Source organism: Hyperoodon ampullatus (assembly GCF_949752795.1).
Source record: "Hyperoodon ampullatus genome assembly, chromosome: 4".
Classification (NCBI taxonomy): domain Eukaryota; kingdom Metazoa; phylum Chordata; class Mammalia; order Artiodactyla; family Ziphiidae; genus Hyperoodon; species Hyperoodon ampullatus.
Genome location: NC_136917.1, coordinates 148,697,181 through 148,711,098, shown reverse-complemented (window position 1 = coordinate 148,711,098; position 13,918 = coordinate 148,697,181). Strand labels below are relative to the sequence as shown.

General features: G+C 37.1%; 1 pseudogene across 1 annotated transcript in view; it reads left to right on the top strand.

Annotated features, from left to right (window-relative positions):
• The first annotated feature begins 2,659 nt into the window (after positions 1 to 2,659).
• LOC307051320 (phosphorylase b kinase regulatory subunit beta-like) overlaps positions 2,660 to 13,918 on the top strand; it is a 98,923-nt pseudogene continuing 87,664 nt past the window's right edge. The window contains exon 1 of the transcript in view: positions 2,660 to 2,940. The product of the transcript in view is annotated as a phosphorylase b kinase regulatory subunit beta-like (transcript). The remainder of the gene's footprint in view (positions 2,941 to 13,918) is intronic.

The window sequence follows — 13,918 nt, the reverse complement described above, 5'->3', positions numbered from 1 at the left end:
TATGTTCCATTCTGTGAAAAAAGGGTTTCCCCATGTAACCTCCCTGGCACCTCTGGCTTGGGAGCAAAGTGGCTCAACCTGAGGGCAGTTCTCCAAGGAAGAGTTGCAGTCGCAGACTCTTGCAAGCAAGGCACTCCAAAGCTAGGGGAGGGGCACTGTAGTAACCTTAAAACACCTCCGCAAATTCTCCAACACTGTTCCTACAAAAAAGAACCCAATTCTCCTTCCCATAAATTAGGACTTGCCCTAATGACTGACTTCTAATGAACAGAATGCAGCAGAAGTGACACCACATGAATTACAAGGCTAGGCTCAAAAAGGTGTTATACTCGCCTGATTCTGACTCCCTCTCTTGGGTTGGTCCTGCCCTTAGAACTCAGGTCCCATGTAATGAGGAATCCCAGACCACATGGAGATGTCTGTCTCACAGTCTCAACTAAGATCTAAGCCCATAGTCAGCAACAACCACAGACATGTGAATGAGGTATACTTCTGGTGATTCCATCTTTTAGCCTTCTGGCCGATGCCCCCAAACATTATGGGTAGAGGGCATTCTGCCCCTGCCATGCCTTGTTCCAACTCTTGATCTGCAGAATCCATGAGCATAATAAACGGTTGATTTCTGCCACTGAATTGTGGGTTAATTTGTTATACAGCCATAGGATCTGGAACAGGCACAGAAAATGTAAACATTTCTGAGGGAAGTTTCTGAAGGAGTATGGGTGGAGTATTGGAATCTGTTGACTTTCCTAATAATATTTTATTGTGAATACCATTTCTGCCTCAGATAATTGGACAGACTCATGGGATGGTGTGATTTAGTGGAAAGAACACTGGCCATGGAGTCACAAGACCTGGGTTCAAATTCCAACTTGGTCACACATCTCTGAATCTCTTAGAACCAGAGTTGTCTTACCATTAATATAGAAATAACTGTACCTATCTGACAGGTTGTTTTTGAGGATTGAATAAGATAAGATATGCAAAAGTATCTGACACACAGATACTATGTGTAGAGTCTCAGCGAGTCTATTTTCTCCATCAAGTGTGCACCTGCTTCATAAGACCAATGTTATTTCACCCAATTGTGCAGGTGAACACAAAGTTCTCTTTGCTAATAGAGGAGAGGCTCAGATTCTTCTTTGACTTTGGGCTTTTTCTGTATTAGAAAGCCTTTCTCTACACTATTAATGATTTCAGAGGACACTTGGATGAACTTATTTTTTCAATAATAAATAGATGTTCTGTGCAGTTAAGTCTTAAAGAGAGTTCTCCTTTTGGGTGGCATTATTATTAAATAATGTGGCATTCTCCATTATAGAAACCATCTTGACTGTTGGAAGCATTGTCAAACGATATTTGGTAAACCAGGAATGAAATGCATCTTTATTAAGTTATTCAACAATTTCGAAGTTTGCATTTGGAACCATTCACAGAGTTCTTTTCAAGCTATTAATTTCACACAAGGCAAGGAAGACATGTCTAGACAAGTGTTCCTTAAAGGAAGTATCTTAAAATAAAGTCTTTTTTGAAATGGCTATATACTCTTGTGCCCAAACATTTTGCTTTGAACTCACTGAGATATTTGCTTTCTTGAAAGCAAGCTAATGTTCTAGCTTGCTTTAGAATTAACCAGACTTCAGAGAATTCTGATTTTTACAATGACAAATTTTCAGCATTGTGAAAAACTTAGTTTTGTTAACAAAAAGACTTTTCACAGAACATTTTTATGGGGATCTTTTAAAATTTAATTAGATTTATGGGCCTATGGACATAAAAAATAGTAGGGGGACCATATTCTGGTCTTTAGAAAGGTCCAATATGAATATATTGAAAAATCAAAATAAGAACCTTTACAATTTATAATGGTGTATCATTTGGTTATTGGTAAAATGACCTGCCAAGACCATGGAGTTTTAAAATCTTATTTGGCTTCCTCACATTGCTGACTTTCTCAATGAGCTGTGTTTGGCCATATCAATATGATTCAAACATATTGTTGATGACAAAGTAATTAATTCAGCTTAACTCAAGATTTTTGTGAAGCTGATGTATGACTAATTTTTCTCACCTGTGAGGGGCTTTCTAGGCAAATGCACTGGACTCACATTCAGAGCCACATCCTGACTAATTATTTCTATCTTCTCCAGCACTATCTCTAGAGGGGAAAGAAGTTGCCCCTGAGAGAAGTGCCTTCATAAATCTCTTCTACACAAATTCTCATATCATGGTCTGAGAGGTGATCCAAGAAGTTGCCCCACTTCCATCATAGGTAAGATGAATGATAGTGAGATTTAGGAATTTTGGAATCATGGACAGTTTGACTTCTTTATAACTCTGGTAACTCATTCATTCATGCAACAAATATTTATTGAGTATCTACTATGTGCCAGGCACAGTTGTAGGCACTGAGAATATACTGTGAACAAAACAGATAAAAAATCCCTGCCTTTATGAAGCACATATTATAGGATGGGGAGGCAGATGATAAGCAAATAAAAAAACATATAAAATATCTGATGCTGTTAAGGAGCATAGAGAAACCTGAGGCAGAAAAGTGAGTGTGGAGAGTAGGAATTACTATTTTACATGGGGTGACCTGGGAAAGCCTTACCTATAAGGTAACATTTGACCAGAGACCTGAAGGAGATGAGGAAACATGCCCTTCAGATACTTGGGGAAGAGCAGTCCAAGCACAGAGAGCATCAAATGCAAAACCTCTGAGAGGAGAGTCGACTTGGCAAATACAATGCCCAACAGACCAGCATGGCTGGAGCAGAAGGACAAAGGAGAGAACAGTAGGAGCAAAGGTCACAGTGGTAGTGGACTAGACTTCAGAGTTAAAATTCACGCAGTGAGTCCAAGAATTAAGGGAGTCTTTGAAGATAAAGAATATAAGATGTCAAGAATAGAATTTATGGAAACACCATCATTTAGGGGGTAAAAAAGATAAGGAGGTAGTAAAGGATATTAAAAAAGATGTCAGGGGAACCCCAGAGAAAGCAGTGCCACAAAGCCTTGGAAAGAGAAATTAATAAAAGAGGGGCTGTTTAACAGTGTCAACTGTTCCGTATTTTGCATGAAAACAAGAACTGAGTAAAAGCCTTTCAATTTGGAAATGAGAGGTTACAAGGCATCTTTGAGAGAACAGTTTCTCCTGAGTGGTAGGAGTAGAAAGTAAGAAGGGTGAGTGGTGAAGCAGAGCAGGTAGCATGTGTAGACTGCCTTCTGTGCCGCCGCTTGCTCCCCCTCCTTTTTTGATAAATTTAGTTGAAAATGAGAAAAGGAAGATAGGATGATACTTTGGAAGCACAGAAAGCATTTGCAAGAATAGCTATTGGCTTTCCGTTTTTGTGAATACATGGCCAGTGAACCACTGCAGAATTCTAAATCCGATGCTCGCAATCTGTTTTGCCTAGGGAATGTACAGTAGCCTACAGTGATTCACGACAAAAAACGTATTGGGATGAGATGCAATTTCTCCTTTCAGTAGTTCTTGAGATAAAATTAGTTTTTGCTAGGGTTATTTATCCATGTCCTCCCACTGCAGCCCGTTGCTAATTTGATGGGAAAATTTAGTTATTCCAGTTCATCTTGGCACACTTGTTAAGACAGTGGGAGTAGTATTCCTAAGCAGGTAATATTAAAATATTGATGATGAATTTTGGTGAAAAGGATTAACTAGATCTTTTAGGTTTCATACTACAGTGGTTATAAAGACACTTAATAGTTTTTTTTAAAATAATTGCTTTAAAAATTGGCAAATGTATGCTAAGCTAACTGGCAGGTACTCTAATTTTGTGCTTTGTTCAATTTCTAGGGCAGTGATGATATTCAATAAATGTTATGTATTAATATTAATATTTTCCATGTTGCCTCCATTAAATTTTTATACCCTAATTAAATAATGATTACACTGGAAGCAAACCAGATGATTGGATGATTATAAAATATCTCACCCCTGAAAGTCAAAGATCCACATGTTAAAATCCAATGCATGCTGTTCATAATCGACCAAAGAAAGCACATTTATGGCATTACGTATAAGGTGTGATTTCCTTTTCTTTCCTTAAACTGGGGAACGAAATGAACATCCAATGATGTTTTTGGCTGGTTGGCCTTCCCAGGATGTGCTATTAGAATATTTTTGAGACAGCCACATTTTGCCTTCACACAAACAGTAAAATCTAAGCTTAAAACCCTTACCAGAAAAAAGAAATTTTACAGTAGAAATTAGGATCCATCTCACTGGTGCTACAGCTTTTTCAGGCACTGCCCCATCCTAACCCAGATCACAGAGCAGAGAAAAAGGAAGATTAATGCCAAGAGGATCAATCATGCTAGTAAAGTTCTTAGCAGGGAATGCTGAGAACTATATAGTATCTCTTATTGATTAGTTTCCCCTTTTTAGAGAAAGGGGAAGCTTTCCATTCCAAATCATCTAAATCAATGCTAAATGTGAAGGAAGGTGAGGGTGAACAAAGGAAATAGCTTACAAAATATACAGTGTAAAATCTAGAGGAAGACCACAAGGCCAATCTTAAACACTGACCATTAAAAATATTCTCCTAATTGGGTTTCCCTGGTGGCGCAGTGGTTGAGAGTCCGCCTGCCGATGCTAGGGGACACGGGTTTGTGCCCCGGTCCAGGAAGATCCCACATGCCGCGGAGCGGCTGGGCCCACGAGGCCTGGCTGTTGAGCCTGCGCGCCCGGAGCCTGTGCTCTGCAATGTGAGAGGCCACGACAGTGAGAGGCCCACATACCAAAAAAAAAAAAAAAAAAAAAAAAAAATCTCCTAATTAAGTTTTCCAAATCTTTTTGAGAAAATATCTTTATTTTCTTGCATTTTGTTTGTGACTCATTAGTTGTAGCATTAACTGTGTTTTGTTTTCAAAAACTGTAATTTCCAAAAGATATTTGTATTACAATATCAAGCTGGGTGTTCTTAACTTAATCACTTGGTTAGAACGATCCTTTAAAATGCAGGTGTTTCCCCATCACACAGGGATGAAGCAGGATCTTTTCAATCCAACAAAATTTTATTACAAAATGTATTACACTTTTACTGTAAATGGATCAATGATCCAACATTTGATTGACAACAGCAAACTATAAGTAGCCAAGAGCAGAGAAGGTGTATATATTTCAAACTCTAAAGTTAAGAAGGGGGGAGAAAAAACAGAAATGAGAATGCAAAAATGTTTGTACATCATTAATGTCTGACTGATCACCATTGTGAATAAGTGATGGGTCTTCACAGAGGTATTGACGTGGGAATGGGAAATAGTATAGCTTTCAGTTGTTTTCCTTCTTCCTTCAATAGGCTCTTGCCTCTTCTTTCCTCAGGTAATATATACACCAGAAACCACTGGTTGAAGAATGATTCAGAATTTATAATACACTCAAGTTCTAAGTATTGATTAATATCTGTGGTATGGAAAAAATTGACTTCAAAAATTAACTTCATTTTACTGGAAGATGCTCATATATACTCCAGGTTGATACTGATTAGGACCCACTCTCTCTCCTGCCAATGGTGAAATATCTTCAGTGCAATCTCTATACCCAGTCACGGTACTCTGGTAAGCAGAATTTTAATAAAATAAATAATATCTATTAGAAGAAAGCTAGTCAGTACCTCTATAGGAAACCAGCACGTTTCTTTAACGGCCTTAAGTGTCAGCTACATACCACTCCTTTTCTGCTTCTGTCTACCAAATAGATTTACATGGCTTTTGTTTTTGTGAGTATTGTGGAAGCTGTGATGATTAATGAGGATGTCAAATCTGTTAGGAGTGATTTCCTCTTAATAGGAGGATAAAATAATTTAAGCCCATTTGTAGTCCCTAATCTCAATTAGCCATTTTTACAGCATGTTCTACATGACTATAAATTTATTGGAGAAAGGTAAAAATTATGGACACCCTTGTATTTCAACACTTTAAAAAAATATTTTCTCTGTTTTAAAAGGCCCTTTGCCTAAACATTCTCTACCCTTATTTCAGGGTTTTCCCTAAGTTCGTTTAGAATGTGTCATGGATTCAGCTCTGTGGAGGCTTTAGCTACAAGTGCAGATTGGAACAATGTGGTTAGAAGTACAGCCAATTGATAGTTTAAATGACCATACCCTTTTCCTCCTCAAATTCTTGTTTAAAATGTTTATTAATTAAAAGAACAATCAAGACAGGAGTTTCAGTGGGCAAAAATGGTTGCCATGAGGTCAGAAAGCCTTTCCTTCTTAAAGCTGTTTTCCATAAACACACTGTGGATAACAAATGTTCTTCTGATCAATCACCTCTCAAAAGAAAGTCACATATTTAGGTTCCCAATTCCAGACATTCTTTCTTCTATGTCTTATGAAGTTGATTCTGGTACCAAACCAAAAAAGATTGTGGGTTCAAACTACTAGGAAGAAATTAGGCATTGATGGAGTGTACCGTCTGCTGGCATTATGGAGGATGAGGGCCTTGGAGCTGAGATCTTAGATCCAAAATTCAGTATGGCAGACCACCCACAAGATCAGTCTTCTAACAGACAACCCTCAGGAAAATGCCTACTGCAAGAGACCATAAGCCAAGGAATGAACTAAACTAAGCACGGTTTCCTTTAATAGAAAATCTTTCTCTCCAAACACACAGACACGCACTCACACACACAGGCACACATGCACACACGTGCAAACATACACACCCCTTATGGATATAAAGTCTATAATTCCTTCAATACTCTGTCTTTAATTGCTTCTCAAATATGACCAAACTACCTGACTTCAGAAAACAGGCTGCATGTTAGAATCATGGAGAGAGATGCACCATGCTAAGATGGGGATGCCAGGAGGAGTAAGAAAACATTTTCTGTTCTCAAGAAGCTTAGAGTTTAGCATTGCACCAATGAATATAATATTTTTCATGCACTGATAAAGACAATATGTATACCAAATTAATTATACCAAATTAATTCCAAAGTGGAGTTAAAATAATCATTGTACGGTAAGTACCAAGTGTTAAGAGACTAAAAGGTGGATGAGATGTCTATTTGACTTTGTCACCCTTATGAATACAGCATGTAAATGTAACCTTGAAGCATAACAAGGCACTTCAAATGCAATCTTATTAATATATTTGTTTTCTATATGTATATAGTGCCATTCATAAGACAGTTTTATTAGTAGACATTATTATTACTATAATAATACTTCCCATGTATTGGACGTACCAGTGTGTATTAGGCATTTTATTTTTTTATTAGGTGTTCAAATATTTTCAAATGAATGAATAAAGTGCTAGAAATGGAACACCAACCAAGGAACTAGCTGACTCCAAAGCCTTTGCTCTTCCATCAAAATATGCTACCTTTCTAAATCAGTGGTCTCCACCTTGTCTACACATTGGAATTTTCTAGGGATCTAGAAAAAGTACTGATGCCTAGGTACCATGTCCTAAAATTCTGATTTAAGTGGTCTGGAGTACAGCCTGGGCATCAGAAATTTTTAAAGCTCCTCAGGTGATTTTAATGTACAGTCAAGTTTGAGAATCATTGCTCTAAATATACTCTTTTCAGATAAAAAATACAGAAGCTCATGATTGCTAGACAAGAGGTTTAACAGTTTAAACAAGAAACGCACAGTTTTAGTGCTTAGGATGGATTTAGAACATCTATATATAATTAAACACTTTTCAACATCAGGGCTTTGTAAGCAGTTAGAAGATTCTTTAATATTAAAAAAGGGAACACCTCAACCAAAAGGTAGAGATATATTTAGGTGAATAAAACTAACATTAACTAACTATAATTACCTTATATGACTCCCTATATGAAAATCTGTGTGGTAATTAGGCACAAGGAGGGTTTTCTATTATTTGTTTTTAAGAATTTTTCAAATGTCTTAAGCAATGTATTTGTCAGATTTGAAAAGCTTCACCTAAATTCTAGGGCCCCTCCATGTATACCCGAATTTGATCTAGAAGTTCCCGCAGACCTATCCACAGTTACTTCTTTTTATCCACTGCAGCACGTTTGGATCAAATGTGTAGTAATTCATACTAGCAAATTTATTGTCCAACCTACAAAAAAGCCACATGAAAGGAGGAAAAATCTGAGATCTATAATGTGGTCACTGCTAACTCAGCCAAGACTAACTCTTTGATATCTTTATGTTCTTAACATCTGCATTTTGCTCAGTCTCCAGTGTAGTAGGAGAGGTAACAGAGGAGACAGATGAGAAAAAATGGAGGAAAAACAGCCCTCCAAAAACAGTATAATAAATTATAATAATGTATCCTCATTAATCATGCCCAGCTATGGTTTCAATTATTTGTTTTGCAGTGGAGATTTCAGGATGAGTGAGTGAGGCTTTCTTTCAAGCTGCTTTATGATTCTTTAAAAATCTGGGATGGAAAAAATTCTCAGGCTTTACTACTAAGCTCCTAATTGAAGCCTCATTTCTACTGAAGCTGACAAGAGGATGAATCAAAGAGGTATCCCACCTTGGAACCTACAAATCCCTTTTAATTGGTACATGGGATCTGGTCATTGTCTCCCCTCAGCAAATTAACTTAACTGTATTTTTTCTCATGTTTTAGAAATGACATTTATTTTAAACTCTTTCATAGAATTCTACTTCAGTGGTAGAAATGTTTTCTTCCTGGACCATCTAAACCAGAGTCCCTATGCAGTAGAGTGAACCTGCTTATTCTACAATCAGTGCAAATTATCTTTTGTGTTTTCACGATTTTGTACTAGACTTCGACTTCAAGTCACAACATGACTTGAATAGTTTGAAAAGGAACCCTCTCTTCCATGCCAGCAGAGGGTGGCCTTTTCTAGAAGCCCACAAGAGATGGAATGTCTGAGATACCGAAGGTTTCTCTCTGGAGTATTAAGAGAGTCCACACTTCCTCAAAGATGGTGCCAAATTTACCAAACTTTTTATAAGTCTGACCCAAATTGTAGACTGTGCATAGGGCCAATCACCAAGTCAAACTCATCTGGTTCAAATGTATAATTTCATTAATACAACAGGCTGCATCTGGCAAAGGGGACAGTAGAGCCAGCACTGGTGTACAGCATGTGAGACCAGAAGCTGGGAATGGGCACAGGCCTAGCAGGAAAAGAGCTTGAACTGGGCCTGGAGCTCCGGAACTGCTAAAGGGAGGGAAGTGAAGTAGTAAGTGAAGCTAATATGTATTTTCACAAAATTGCCTATTTTCTTCAAGTTTGAGAAATCTGGACGAATAATAACTAATACAATTTGCACCTCAAATAGTTTACCACTTTTGTAAGTTGGAGTTCTTTCAAGTGGCTGAGGTTGAAAAAGGAAAAAGATATGGCCATGAGCCTAAAGACATGGCCTTAGAAATGGGGAGTGTCCCTGTCCAATCTCTGGGTGGGGATAACATGCAAAAGAGACCTAGTGGCTTGGGACAGATAATAGGTCCAAAAGTTAAAAACAGTGAGACCCTGGAATTCTATTTCATCACATCTGGTGACCACATGTTTCCTTCATACTTTGGGATACAGAAGCAGCAAACTTTCTCTATCTCTACTTAATGAATATGTTCACATGACTATGTCCACAAGAGAAAACAAGAAGCCCTGTACCTTGAAACATGATTGAAATACTCAGGTTAACTCCTCCTCCTTCTCTTTTTCCTCCTCCTCATCATATCAGCCATTGGCTCAATACAGAGGAAGATAATTGGATCAGGAAGCTAAAGAGTAAGGGACAAGTTTTTAAAAATTATGGACCATCAGCCATGCAGGCAGAAGATTAGAAATCAATAGAAAATAATATCATATTTAAGAAATGGTCAGAATCAATAAGCAAAAATGCACTTAAAACTTGGTTAAGACTAAAATCACATGTAAGTCAAGTCAGGAAATCAATAAATTGTCATACCTTATATGAGAAAGAATAACAATAGTCCTGATCAATGATGTGAAGGACAATAAAAGCATTGATTCAATACTGTTGAGATATAGTCCCTATCCTTAATGCATTATATATTAGTCACATAGTTGAGACAAATAAAAGTCAAAATTTCACAAAGATAACAAGGAATACAAGCAATAAAATAAATGCTGAACACAACAAACTATAGTATAAAGAAAAAGTGCTGTGACAGTTGGGAGAAAGAGATTTATTATTCAGGGAATGGTCAGGGAAAGTACTATGGAGTTGTAGATTTAAAGTTCACTGTGAAGGTTGAGTGAGATCAGACAAGATAGAAAAGAGGAAAAGTCATTTGACCTCAGGATAATGATCTGAGAGGTAAAAGAGTAGTGTAAATTCACATGGAACATTTTGAAGAATATCAAGTAGACCACTCTGGGAAGAAAGTAAAAGGTACATGTAGATACACTTACAGTGATGTTGGAAAGAAATATGGGGAAACAGGTCTGAGGAAACTAAGCACCATACCAAGGAGTTTGGAATCAACCTATAGGTGAGCAAAGTCCCTCGGAAGATTTAGAGGGGAGAAGTGACATAAACAGAGAACTGTTTTAGGGAAACTAATTGGACAGTAAACTATAAACTAGAAAAAAGAAAGAAAACAGGGACCAAACAAAGGACATTATTCAGTGACTACTTTTTGAGTGGCTTCTCAGTACAAGGAATTGTGAAAGATAATAAATATACATAGATGAATAAAGCATGGTCATTTGCCAGGAAACTCTTGCAGTCTAATGGAGGAAATAGAGCAGTGAGTTTTAAAAATATACAGTTATTTAAAAAAGTCTATGGAGCCATAGTGGAGAGAGCACTTCATCTGAGTTTGAAAGGTCAACAGATATTCCTTAGGAGACAGAGTGAGAAAGGCCAAGAAATAGTGTGAACAACCATCCAGAGATAGAAGGGAAAGGGATATGGAGGCAATTATGAATAGTTTTTAAAGACTGAAGTATACGACATGTGTTGAAAAGTCAGAGGTGATGAAGCTGGTGAAGCAAGTAAAATGTAAAGTGCGATAAATAGTTCAAACTGTACTGTAGACAATGAAAACTTAGAAAAAAATTTTAAGTAAGGGAGTAACATAATATGATAAGCAATTTAGAAAGATAATTCTACCAAGCAGTGTGAAGGAGCTTAATTAGAAGTACATAAATTGACGGAGGCCAATTAGCAGATTACTGAAATAGTTTAGGTAAGAAATAATGAGAGATAAAACTCCCACAATCACATGGGTATGGAAATAAGAGAGTGAATCCAATCGGAACCTAGGAGATAGAAACAGCAGAATTTAGTGACTGATCAGGTGTAGCTAAAAGAGGGAAAAGCAAGAGGAGATGATTTAAAGATTCCTGGCCTGGGTGACTGAGTGAATGATGGATAGAAAGGACAGCCTTGAGAAATGGGGTGGGGAACTGAAAAGTGAGTTCAATTTGGGACATGTTATATTTCAGGTATCTGTGAGTCAACCAAGTAAAGAAGACTATTAGGCAGTTGTAAATATCGTCTGGAGTCAAGGAGAGAGGTTTAGACAGGCTCTATGAGTCATCAGCATACAGGTGATCACTGAAACTAGGGAATAAATGAGATCATTCATGGAAAGAATAAAGGGAAGAAAAACTTGATGAGGACTTAATCCTAGGAAACATAGGACCTAAAGACCTAAAGTCAGAAAGAAACCAGAAAATAGCTTTTAAAAAGAGTCAAGAAAAAATGAGTTAAGGAGAACAAGAAGAAAGCATATAAATAAAATAGCTGAGAAATTCTGCAGGGAGAGGTGGGATTAGGGGTGATTCAAGGATCAAATGCTGGAGAAAATTCAAGTATGGGGGGATGCCCAAGACTGATCAAAAATGGTCAAAATTTGATGTTCTTTGGGGACCTTGGCAAGAGCAGTGTCAGTGCTGTGGTAGAGGCAGTCCCCTTTCTTTAACGACTGGAAAAGCAGATTGGAAATGAAACAGGAAATATTTATTCTTCAGCTTACTCTCTTAAGAATGCTACTTGGGAAGGAATGGGAAGCAATTACTGGAGGAGAATAAAGAGCAGAGAGAGAACTTTTATTTTACAGAACTTCTTTACAGACTGGGGTGAAAAAATCAGTAGAGAGGCAGTGGGAATAAGGAGTATGTGGCAGGATTAGCATTAAATAGTAAAAGGGGAGCTCTTGTTTTGAGATAGTCCAAGAATTTCATGTAGAAATTTTAAGGGTAAAAAAGGAAGTTAAGGGGGTTCTAATATTAATGAGTTGTCTTTCTCTAAGAAGTAGGGAACCAAGCCATTTCCTAAGAGTGAGTATGGTATAAGTAAGATAAAAAGCTTGTGAATATGGATCAGCCAGTGGAATGGCCAATGTTGGAAATGGAGGGACAATTTGTTAGGTGTAAGTAAAAAGATTTTTGAGTAGTATAGAGTCCCTAAATGACCTAAGAAAATATAAATTTGTTATAGAACAAAATTACATGTGTTTCCCCCAAACACTTGGCAGTCTAGGTATAGCAGTAAAGAAGGGAGATGTTTTGATTGATCCAGCTTTGATGACTGATGGAGTAGGTAGGATAAAAAGGCAAAGAAATTCAGAATACTGGTGAGAAGGTAGAGATGAGCTGTATTGTAGTGTCTGAATAGTCTCAGGTAAGGAATCCCTAGGAGAGAGAAAGAACCAAGAAAGACAGATACAGAGCTAAGCTAAGGTACAAAACCTCTGATCACTTCTGAACTTTTACTCAAAAAACACCTTTTCTCCCCCTCCCCATCATTAGCCCAACAATTCTGCTTCCAGAAATTTATCTGACAAATATTTCTATATATATGCAAAGTATATTCACTGCAACATTGTCTGTATTAGCAAAAGACTAGAAACAGCATGAATTTCTATCAATAGTGATCTGGTAAATGAATTACAGTGCAATGAAATAATGGAATACCAAGCAGGATTAAATAGAATGAGGCAGGTCTACATGGACTAATATGCAACAACTCTAAGATGTGTTAAGTGAAAACACAAGATACAAATTAGTGTGTAATAAGTGCCACCATTTGTATAAAATTAAAGCAATGTGTGTGCATACACACACAAACATACACACACATATGTGCATAATATCTCTGGAAGGGTAGAGAAAGTTTGAATATGGTAATTGCTTTTAGAGCTAGTGCAATATGGCTGGGGAGTGCTGAGGAAGAAAGACTTACTCTCACTTTACCATGTATATTTTATATTTTTTTCAATTTTTATTACATATACATACAATTACCTGGACAAAAAAGATTTTTAAAATTATCTGCCATAATTAGATACTGTTTCCATTAGTGGTGAGGGCTAGTGGGGCAACATACTTAAATACATCTGTGCTTGCTTTTATCTGAGTCCTGGACTAGTTGATTTTCAGTTACATTAGATAAAGTGAGGTAGTTTGGTATTGCAATATTTGTCATGCCCTACACTAACAAGACCTTCAGCTGAGGTTCAGAAGAAGATAGGGCTATTTCTGATAACAATGGCATGGATAACGATTATTCTACTGACAAATGCTAAGCTGAAAAAGAATTCCATAGAAACACGCGTCCATCTTCTTCAGAGCTTAAGGAATAGAATGAATTTACAGATGTTCACGTATAATTCTACTGAAATTTAAATATATTTTAAGTAGCAATCTTTCTTCCTTATTAGCATTTCTCATAATTTAAGAAAAAACTTTTTATTTAAACATCTCTGGGGGTATAGCTTAGCTATGAGAGAATGTATCTCGTAAGTGAAAATTGTTGGTACTTTTCTCCATTTGTAACAAGCTAGAGACAGTCTGAAGCTGCTATCTGTATAGACAGCACTTACATTTCAGCCTTATTTCTGAAGAGACGTAAGTAAGATTATGTAACTCATAGCTTGCTAAATAAGTCTGTATAGAATCCAGAGTCATATTACTTGGTGGGATATCCCCAAAGTTCTATGCAAAGCTGTGTGGGAT